Raw genomic sequence first — 9,601 nt, 5'->3', positions numbered from 1 at the left:
CAGAAAGCAGCAAGGTAAGGGGAGGGGATTGAGAGTTTGGAGCCCAGCGCGAGAATGGCAAGGGCTGCGGGAGGACATAAGGCTGAAAGAGCTGCAGAGATCAGAGGTGAACCCTGCTCCCAGCAGCAAAGTTTTCTGTAACATTGTTCTTCAGATATGTAGCAGCATTCAAAGATAACATGGTCTCTTTCATCCAGCATCCATGGCATTCACTGTAATGCCTTTGCCAGGCAACTTCACAGGCACACAGCAGTCACAGTCATGGTGGATATCCCACTGCACTGGATTCAAAGCACTTAGAGAGGACAAGAAGATAGAATTCACCTTTTAATTGTCAACCAGCAATCATTACTGTTCCCATCTGCTGACTACACACCAAGAATCACTTCACAGATCCACAGGACAACCTGAGTTGGAAGAGACTCCCAAGGACCACTGCAGTCCAGCTTCTGGTCCTGCACAGGAAAGCCCCAAGAATCCCCCCCTGTGTCTAAGAGCACTGTCCCAACACCCCCTGAACTCAGGCAGGGCTGGTGCTGGTGACCTGGCAAATCCAGACTCATCTTCTATCACCTCCAAAACATTTCAGAGCTCCTCCTTCTTATACTGTGTCACCTTCTCTTCCCTCACTAGGGACCCCATCAGCATCCTACTGCTGGAAACTTCTCACCTTATATAAGAGCTCCCTCAAAAATCCCTTCTCCCTTAGCAGCCACTTTCCCATGATCAAATTTACCCAATTTCATCATTCCAGCTGAGTTACTCCATTCCATTCTACTCCCTCCATAGCCTGACCACACAGAGGGACAGGTCACCAACACAGGTGGGATTCTTTATGATCTCCCAAGGGACTCTGAACAGGCCCAATGACATTTAATACTCTGGCACTGCAGGTGACACTGCAGGGACAAAGGGTGCCAAGCACAGTAAAAGCAGAGTGATACAGACTTCTCTGGCAGTAAACTCAGCAGTAAAGGAGAATGACACAAGCAGCCAGCTGCAAGGCGTGGCACAGGCAGGAATAAGAGGTACAGGCTATAATTACACAAGGAGAGCCTGAGCTACAGAGGACAGCTATGGAAAATCATCACAGGAGGTGACAGCCCAGTATGAACCAACCCACTTCCTTCCACTGGAGCTGCCTACATAACTGAGGGGTAAAAGGACTGAGATTTGGTTTAGGAAGGCGTTCATATTGACCCTAAAAACTTGATTTTTTAAATGTATATATATATGTATATAAACACACTGATACCAACAGGCCAGGCCTGTTATGTTACATCATTAAAGAAAGCTGAAGGAATAAAAAGAATTAAGGATAGAAGATTTATTTCTTCAAATTTTAGAATAACTAATATCTTGGGGATGACAGCATAAAATCACCCAGCACAATTACTAAAGCTGAATGGCAAAAGGCTTTACCTTCAGGGAAGGTTAAAGAAGCCCAAAGCAGCAGAAAGGCAGGTGTGTGTGAGAAGTGCAAGGACAAGGTAACAGCCACCACACTGACACCCAGTGTCCCTGCATCCCTTTGGATTCTCCTTCTTCATCCCACCTGCTGTTGTTCACAGCAACACCTCAATGATGGATTCCAACAGTTAAAGGCACCCAGCTTTACTGGATTGAGTAAATCCTCAAGTACCAGCTGAAAATCTGCCCCAGTAATGCAGCTGGGGCTGTGGACCTGTCACATCTCCCACTTGTGGCCAAGCTCCCTGAGCATAAATGATTTCCATGACTCATAGGTGATATCCCAGAGCACCAGATATGACTCAGGACACCAAACCCAGCTGACATCACCCATGGCAACTCTGCTCCTCAGGAGACTCAACAGCCTGGGGAGAAGAGCAAAAGGGGAAAAATGCAGACAGATAACTGAAAGGCAACAGCAGATTCCTCCTGCCTGCCAAAGCCCTATTGCACGTCCCTTCCCATGCTCGGCAAAGCAGAATCCTGAACCCTCAGAAAGCATTGAGACGATTTATTACTCTGGTGTTTGTCCCAGACAGCCCCAGAGCAGGCAGCTTCTACACTCCAAAGGAGGAAGTGTCCTGAGCCCAGCTCAGCCCCAATTTCTGCAGCACAGCACAGGAAGCAGCTCTGCACTACAGAAGTACAAACACAGCTCTGAGTCCACGTAAGCAAAAGGCAAGGAAACTCAACAAGAATTTCAAGTACTTAAAAGAGTATAGGTGAAGTGTCACAGCAGCTCCAAGGGGGAAAAAGTATGGAAGTTAAATTTCCTTTTGGAAAGTTATTCCATTGTCCAATGCATATTTTTTCTATAGCTCTCAAACATCTGTGTATCTGTTGCTGAAAGAGCACAGACTTTTGGAGAGCCATTCTGTAGTTCACATGATCTGTCAATTAAACAAAAAATAACAACAGCCTAAATCACAAGTCACAGTGATTATTTACAATCTAGGGATAAAAGGTATAAACCTGGGGAAAAGTCCACTAGGGTATCAGTACAGAATGGACTTGCACATTGAAAAAGAGCTGGGCAGTGGCAGCTCACCAGGCTCCACTCCCACAAGAACCCCCAGGTCTGGTTCAGAGCAGCATGAATGTGTTACCCAGTTTCCCTGGTCACTTGTTTAAGCCAGAGAAAGGAGAAAGCTCTGTCCAGCCACCTGGGAAATGGTTGGGACTAGAGATAAGAGACCCCCAGAGCCAGCAGCTGGGCCATGAGGAGCTCAACTTCTCTTTGAGCTGCGGGGAAACTAAAAGCAGCAAATTTACCAATAGAAATTGAACAAAAAGGGCTCTTTGGGATCTGAGGCCTAATCCAGAATGCAACACAATGAAGAACGTCAGGTCCACTGCAGACAAAGGGAAAAGAAATCCACCAAAGCAAAGAAACAATGCTACTTCATGTTTTAATTAAACTGACACATTGGCCTTGGCAATTACAGTCATGGTAGTGAAAAGCTGAAAGGCTTTAATTCAACAAGAAATTTAAAATAACCAGTGTAATTTAACAGCAGCAAGGAAAGGAAGGTATTGATTATTACCATGGCTGTACAGACCACCTCATGCAGCAACTAAACTGTAAGGAAAAGACAATCTGACCATCAGCAATACAGTAATTGGTTCTTCCAGACATGCTGCAACAAGTAATAGGATCAAACGCATCAGCAAGAAGTTAGTCTGTTAACCCAAGGCACACATCTGGACCATTTAAAGACAGAGCTGAAAGTCCTCCATGTGCTGAGGTTCTCCCTCACTCCTACCTTCACTGCACCAGCTCAGGAGCTGCTGTGCCCAAACCCAGGCCAAAGCTGACACTGTGAGTGTCCCTGTCACGTGCCATGGGTCCTGCCCTGTGCTGGCCTGCACAGCTGAGCCCTGCTGGGAGCCAGAACAGCCTGCATGGAGCCCTCCTGCCAGCCAGGGCTGCATGTGCTCTACAGGAAAGGGACAAGTCTGGAACCCCTGCACGGTGTCACACCACTGTTCTACAGGCTGTCACCCAGTGGCAGTGTCACACCCTGCCTGTGTCACACCACCGCTCTACAGGCTGTCACCCAGTGGCCATCCAGCCTCTCCAAAAGCACTGACAATTCTGGCTGAACTCCACACTGCAGGACAGACCTAACTACAAACTCCCACCAGGAAACTCCCCAGGCAGCAGATCAGCAGTTTACAAAAGCACAAAAGTATGACAGGAGTCAAGATACTTTGAATAGAAACAGCACTCCTCTGGATACAGTCACTGAGATTGGAAAAGCAGTCTCAGATCATCGAGTCCAGCCACTCCCCCAGCACTGCCAAGGCCACCACTAACCCATCCCACACAGTGCCACATCCACACTGCTTTTAAATCCCTGCAGGGATGGGGACTGCACCCTGCCCTGCTCAGCCTGTGCCAAGACTGGACATAGCTTTAAGGAAGGAGTTTTCCTTAATACCCACCCTGAGCCTGCCCTGGCCCAGCCTGAGGCCATTTCCCCTTGTCCTGTCCCTGCTCCCTGGGAGCAGAGCCCGACCCCCCCTGGCTGTCCCCTCCTGGCAGGGACTTGTGCAGAGCCACAAGGTCCCCCCTGAGCCTCCTTTGCTCCAGGCTGAGCCCCTTCCCAGCTCCCTCACCCCCTCCTGGGGCTCCATTCCCTCCCCAGCTCCATTCCCTTCCCTGGACACGCTCCAGCCCCTCAGTGTCCCCTTCTCTGGGCACTCCAACCCCTCAATGTCCCTTCTCTGGACACTCTCCAGCCCCTCAGTGTCCCTTCTCTGGGCACTCTCCAGCCCAGCTCCATTCCCTTCCCTGGACACGCTCCAGCCCCTCAGTGTCCCCTTCTCTGGGCACTCCAACCCCTCAATGTCCCTTCTCTGGACACTCTCCAGCCCCTCAGTGTCCCCTTCTCTGGGCACTCCAGCCCCTCAATGTCCCTTCCCTGGACACTCTCCAGCCCCTCGATATCTCTCTTGCTCAGAGGGGCCCAGAGCTGCCCCCAGGATTTGAGGTGTGCCCCACCAGTGCCAACTATCCCAGAGGAAAAGAGGCATCATTCCATCTATTTAATGGATACCAGAAATGAATACGAATTGCAAGACCAAAGGGAGGAGTGCTCAGTTCCACTCAGTGCTTCAAAACAAACAAGGAATCCAGTGGAGTCCAAGAGCTCAGTCACGCTGAGCTGGTCTGTGGCAGGAGGAAGAGGCAATGATTCTTCATCCCTAACTCCCAAAGGGAAACAGAAACAGCACAGCAAAATAAACAAAGGAGTGTGGAAGAAACCCCAATATCTATGAATAAGCCCATTCAGACAGTTCATCAGGAAGGTTTTGGTAACTGCACTGGGAAAGAGTGCCAGCAGTGTGACACTCCAAGGAGAGAGGGAAAACCAGACAGGACAAACTCCATGTGAGCTATTCCCAGTCTGCTATAGCCCATCCTGTTCTTCTGTGGTACTTTCACTTGGCAGAGAAACCTTCAAATCACTGCAGGTAACTCTGAACAGCATCAATCATGCAGGAGGGGTTCAAAGATCAGTACTCTGAACAGAAAATGCCATAAAAATTGGTATACTGTGGAAGTATCAGTCTTGGAAACAACCCCCAAAGCCACATGAAACACTAAGGAAAAGTTATTGTTTCGTGTTTTCTGATAATACTGGAGAAAGCAGGCAATGAGGTGAGCAAACAGCATATTTTGAACAGGACCATGAACACCTGATCTTGACACACATCTCTAAATGGCAAAGCTGTCTGCCATAAGATGTCAGAAGTAAAAATGGCTGGAAGGTGAGATTATCAGTAATTCTGAATTACTGATTAATCAGGAATTAATTCTGATTACTGAATTAACCAGGAATTCATGGGATGTTTGAGGGAACTTCCAAAAGTACGCAAAAAGAACGATCAAGACAATTGTCAAGCCAAGCCCTCAGCCTTGTCACCATCACCTGTACTGTCTTTCTGTTAAACTATTTTTCAAATTGTTTTCCAATGTGCTTCTCAATCTCTGCGTACGTGCACAGGCAAGCACACACATCTGCAAGCAACCTTCACACCAGATGAGCCAGAGCTGGGACAAGAGGCCTTGGGGTTGGATTCTGCAGAGAAAGAGGGCCTGGGAGGGAGGTACCAGACACCTGAAATGGGATTTTTCCTGAGCACTGATAAAGAGAAACAGGATACAGCTGTCCTGCCATCCATGTCAGATCACCATGGGATGCTTGAAGATCACCACGGGATGCCTGAAGAGCACCGTGGGATGCCTGAAGAGCACCACGGGACGCTTGAAAATTACCACGGGATGCCTGAAGAGCACCACGGGATGCCTGAGGAGCACCACGCTTTCACGGCTCACCCAGGTCTGGCTGTGCCTCTGTCCATCAGGATTTGCCAGGCACCTCCCTGCAGGCAGGATCAGGAGTCAGAGCCTCACACAGCCTCTCCCCTCTGCTGGCCCAGCAGGAAGGTTCTCCCCAGTCAGTCTAAGCTCCACCAAAGCTGTGGCAGCTGCCAGGACACCACGATGCCTGCCTGGGCTTCCCAAGACGGAGGGCTGACCCGGGCAGGCTTTGGTGCTGCTGCAGACCACGGCATTTTTAGAACAGCTCTGTAAGGAATGCAGAGGGAACTCCATGGCTCAGCTGCAGGCAGCCCAGCCCCTGCAACCTCCCAGGAGCTCTGGAGAGCAGCAGCCAGGCAGCCCTGCTCCAGCCACTGCTGCAAGGAGCGAGTGCCAGCTGTCCGTCACAGCCTGTGAGCAAGGACACAACGGGGCTGTGACAAATGCTCAACCCCCTCTGCACCCTGGAGTGCCCCTCAGCTCTTTCTGGCACTTCCCAAGGGTTCATTTCTTTCAGGAAGCCCCCACATGAGCCAAAAAAAATGTTAAAAGGCTTCACAAACTCCCTTCTTCTTAATACCTTCCCTGTGGTCAAGGAATGCTATAAAAACTACAGCATGGCATTAGTTTTCTGCACCAACTGGAAAAAAACCAGACCCATTGTCAAAGCCTGTCAGGGAGCTGGCAGCCCTCTAAGAGCCAGCTTGCTTGGAGGACTGGTGCTTATCTTTTACTACCTCAGCAAGTTTCTTTCCAATCACAACAGAGGCTGAGAAAAATCAGGCTCCAGCATCCCAGAATCCAAACACTCAGTCTGTTAGCATTTTTCTCCAAGAATCCTGCACTCTGTCCCCTTGAAGAAATGTAAATCCAGAGGTACAAAAGTCACAAACTGCCTTCAAATGGAAAATTATTCAAGCAACTGAGACTCCCCCTAGAAGTGCGAAGACAACAAAGAGATAAAAATGCAGCAGACCCAGTGTTTCAGTTCCTGTCTGAGTTCAGGTCCTCATGAATCACAGCTCTTTTCTAAACATTGGATAGTTCCAGCATCTCTTACAGAGAGCATCTATAAGCCTGAAATCGAGCTGTAACATCCAGCCATCAACAGCTGAGGAGTGCCAATCCAAATGACAGACAGATCTTCCACAGAAAAAAGAGAACCAAACTCATGGCAGTGTGCTGCTAAAGGAATTTTTAAACTTCCAGCATCCACTGAAGAACGGCAAGACTTGACTCACGTGCACACTGTCAAACTCTGCTCCCTGAGCTCTGCTCCTGAGCTGACAGCCAGGCCCAGAGGGAACTCAGCCCATCACGCTGTCACAGTCTGCATGCCACCCTAGGGGAAGCTGTGAAGGTCTGCAGCTTTCATCCCAGGGTGAAAAACCCCAGACAGAAAAACAACAATTACTCAACGTGGCAACCACTGCATGCACAGCACACTGACACATGAGGCATGTGCCCAGAGATAAGGCAGAAAGGAACATCTTGATCTCAGCAGCCACTGAAGTGGGGCAGAACACGGAAAGTGCAGCAGGGGAAAGTCCGGCAGCTGATCCGCAAGTGAGTTAGTAACACATGAGCCACAGAGCAACAATCAGCCACAAGGTCACCCTTGGCTATCAGGAACTGAAACGTCCCCTTTAGCCACCCCAAAAATCCCCCTCAACACTCCAGAGTCCATGGCAGAGGTGCCCAGCCCCTGTACAGGACAGCACAGGTCAAGTTTCCAGATGATGGACAGAACACAAGCAGGGCTGCAAGAGCAGCACAGGGTTCTCCCACTGCTCCTGAGGAGCCTGGCACATTCTCTGGGAAAAGGCAAAGGTATTTAAGCACACATCAGTGCTCATTCTCCCATTTTCTGCCTCTTCTGCTCTAAGTGCCAGGCTGAAGAGTGCAGCAGCACTGGATGAGAGCAGCACTGCCCTGAGCAGGCTGAGCCTCGTGAGGAGCCCCCAGAACAGGCAGCCAGGCCCAGGCCTCTGCCCTCCTCACCCTGACAGACACACACACACACCCTGAAAAGTGGACCTGTTTGTGCCCACACGCACGTGACACGGACTCCTTCTCTCCAAAGTACACTACAAAGATGTCAACAAAGTACTTCTTATAAAGCCTTGGCTCACACAGTCACACAGTGTTCTCCTCCCCAGAACACGTACAGAGAGAAACTTGGTCAACAGACAGCCCTGACACACAGCAAACCCAAGGACCTGGCCATCGAGGAGGGGCTGAGCCTCTCCTACTCACATGAGCTTGCCAAGCCAAATGCTATTAACGCTGGGCTGAAAATAAAGATTCTGCTGCAGCAGTGCACAGCTCTTCCTGCTGTTATGTGTCATCCTTGTAGCTTCCAGCAGGGACAGCAGGCACGGAGCTCTCAGTTTCAGGAGGCTAAACCTGACCTGCTAATGTGGTGCTGCAATCCTGCTCCATTAGGAAGTTTCTATTCCTAGGAGGCACAGCAGATAATTCTCGAGACACTTGGACAACCCAAGAAAAGTAAGCTATGATCATGCTGCCTGCAAGGAGGAAATGGAAATGTCCCGCCACAGCAGCGCAGCAGAAAGAGAGGGGTTAGGTTTTCAGGGACAGCAAGCACAAGAGAGCCAGGTGAGCACAGGCTGGGAGACCCCACCAGCCCTGTGACCACCCTGCCCTCACGCTGTGAGGCCTTGCCCTGTGCTTCAGCCACGGGACAAGACACTCTGTAAAGGCTCACCTGTGCGCTGGTCAGGAGAGAAACCAGGGATGTGGGCACAATCCCAGAGCCAGATTCAGCTCTGGGAGGAAAGCAGCACAATCCACAACACTGCAGGAACCACAGGTACTTCTCCATGTTCCACAAAAAATGGAATATGGGGAACACAAGCATTTTCCATCTTGTTAAAAAGGGTTCCTAGTTTAAAATGTCATAGAAGCATTTGATTTTATTAAAACTACTCTGAACTTTCATGGGAATTACACTCTTTGCACTACAGAAGCTCCCTGTTTATAGAAAGAATTACAATCAATGAACTCAACACTCAATCCTTTTTTATATCTGAAATTTAAGCAGGAATAGAATACAGAATAGCCAGCTGGAAGGGACCTCCACAGATTTCCTGGTTCCACTGTTCAACCCAATCAGGGCTGGCCCATGACACAGCATGTTGGGCATTGTCCAAATGCCTCAGACACAGACAAGCCTGAAGCACCAATCTCCTCCCTGGGAAGCCTGGGGCAGGTGTGACCCTCTCGTAAGGAAATGCTCCCTCTTGTCCAGCCTAAGCCTCCCCAGATGAAGCTTGGAGCCGTTCCCTGGTGTCCTGCCCTTGATCCCAGGGAGAATACCTACAGAGGGAGTATCCCCTCTCATGAACATCTGGCTCTGCTGTGTATAATAGTCCCAGGATGGGGTTCCGTGCCGTCCCACGCTGCTCCCGCCTGGATGAGGTTTGCCCTCTCAATGCAGGGCACATGCTCGCTCCAGCCGAGCTGCTGCCGCCCAGCACCCGGTCCCTGTGGTCCCTTTCTGCAGGGCTGCGCTCCGCCCGCTCCTGTTCCCCGCAGCATTCCCCCTTGTGAGCCGGTGTGTTTCCGTTAGTGGGCACGGCTCAGCTCCGCTCGGTGCCGCTCGGGCCGGCGCTGCCCCGCTCCTGTCCCCGCTCAGCCCTGTTCCCGCAGCATTCCCCCTTGTGAGCCGGTGTGTTTCCGTTAGTGGGCACGGCTCAGCTCCGCTCGGTCCCGCTCCCCTCCCCGTGCCCGGCGCAACCCCGAGGGTGTGGCCGCCCCGGGGCGTGGCCAGAGCGGGCCGCA

Source organism: Geospiza fortis, unplaced genomic scaffold, assembly GCF_000277835.1.
Source record: "Geospiza fortis unplaced genomic scaffold, GeoFor_1.0 scaffold1103, whole genome shotgun sequence".
Taxonomy (NCBI): Eukaryota; Metazoa; Chordata; class Aves; order Passeriformes; family Thraupidae; genus Geospiza; species Geospiza fortis.
The sequence above is the reverse complement of the archived record's forward strand: the minus strand, read 5'-3'. Positions refer to the sequence as shown.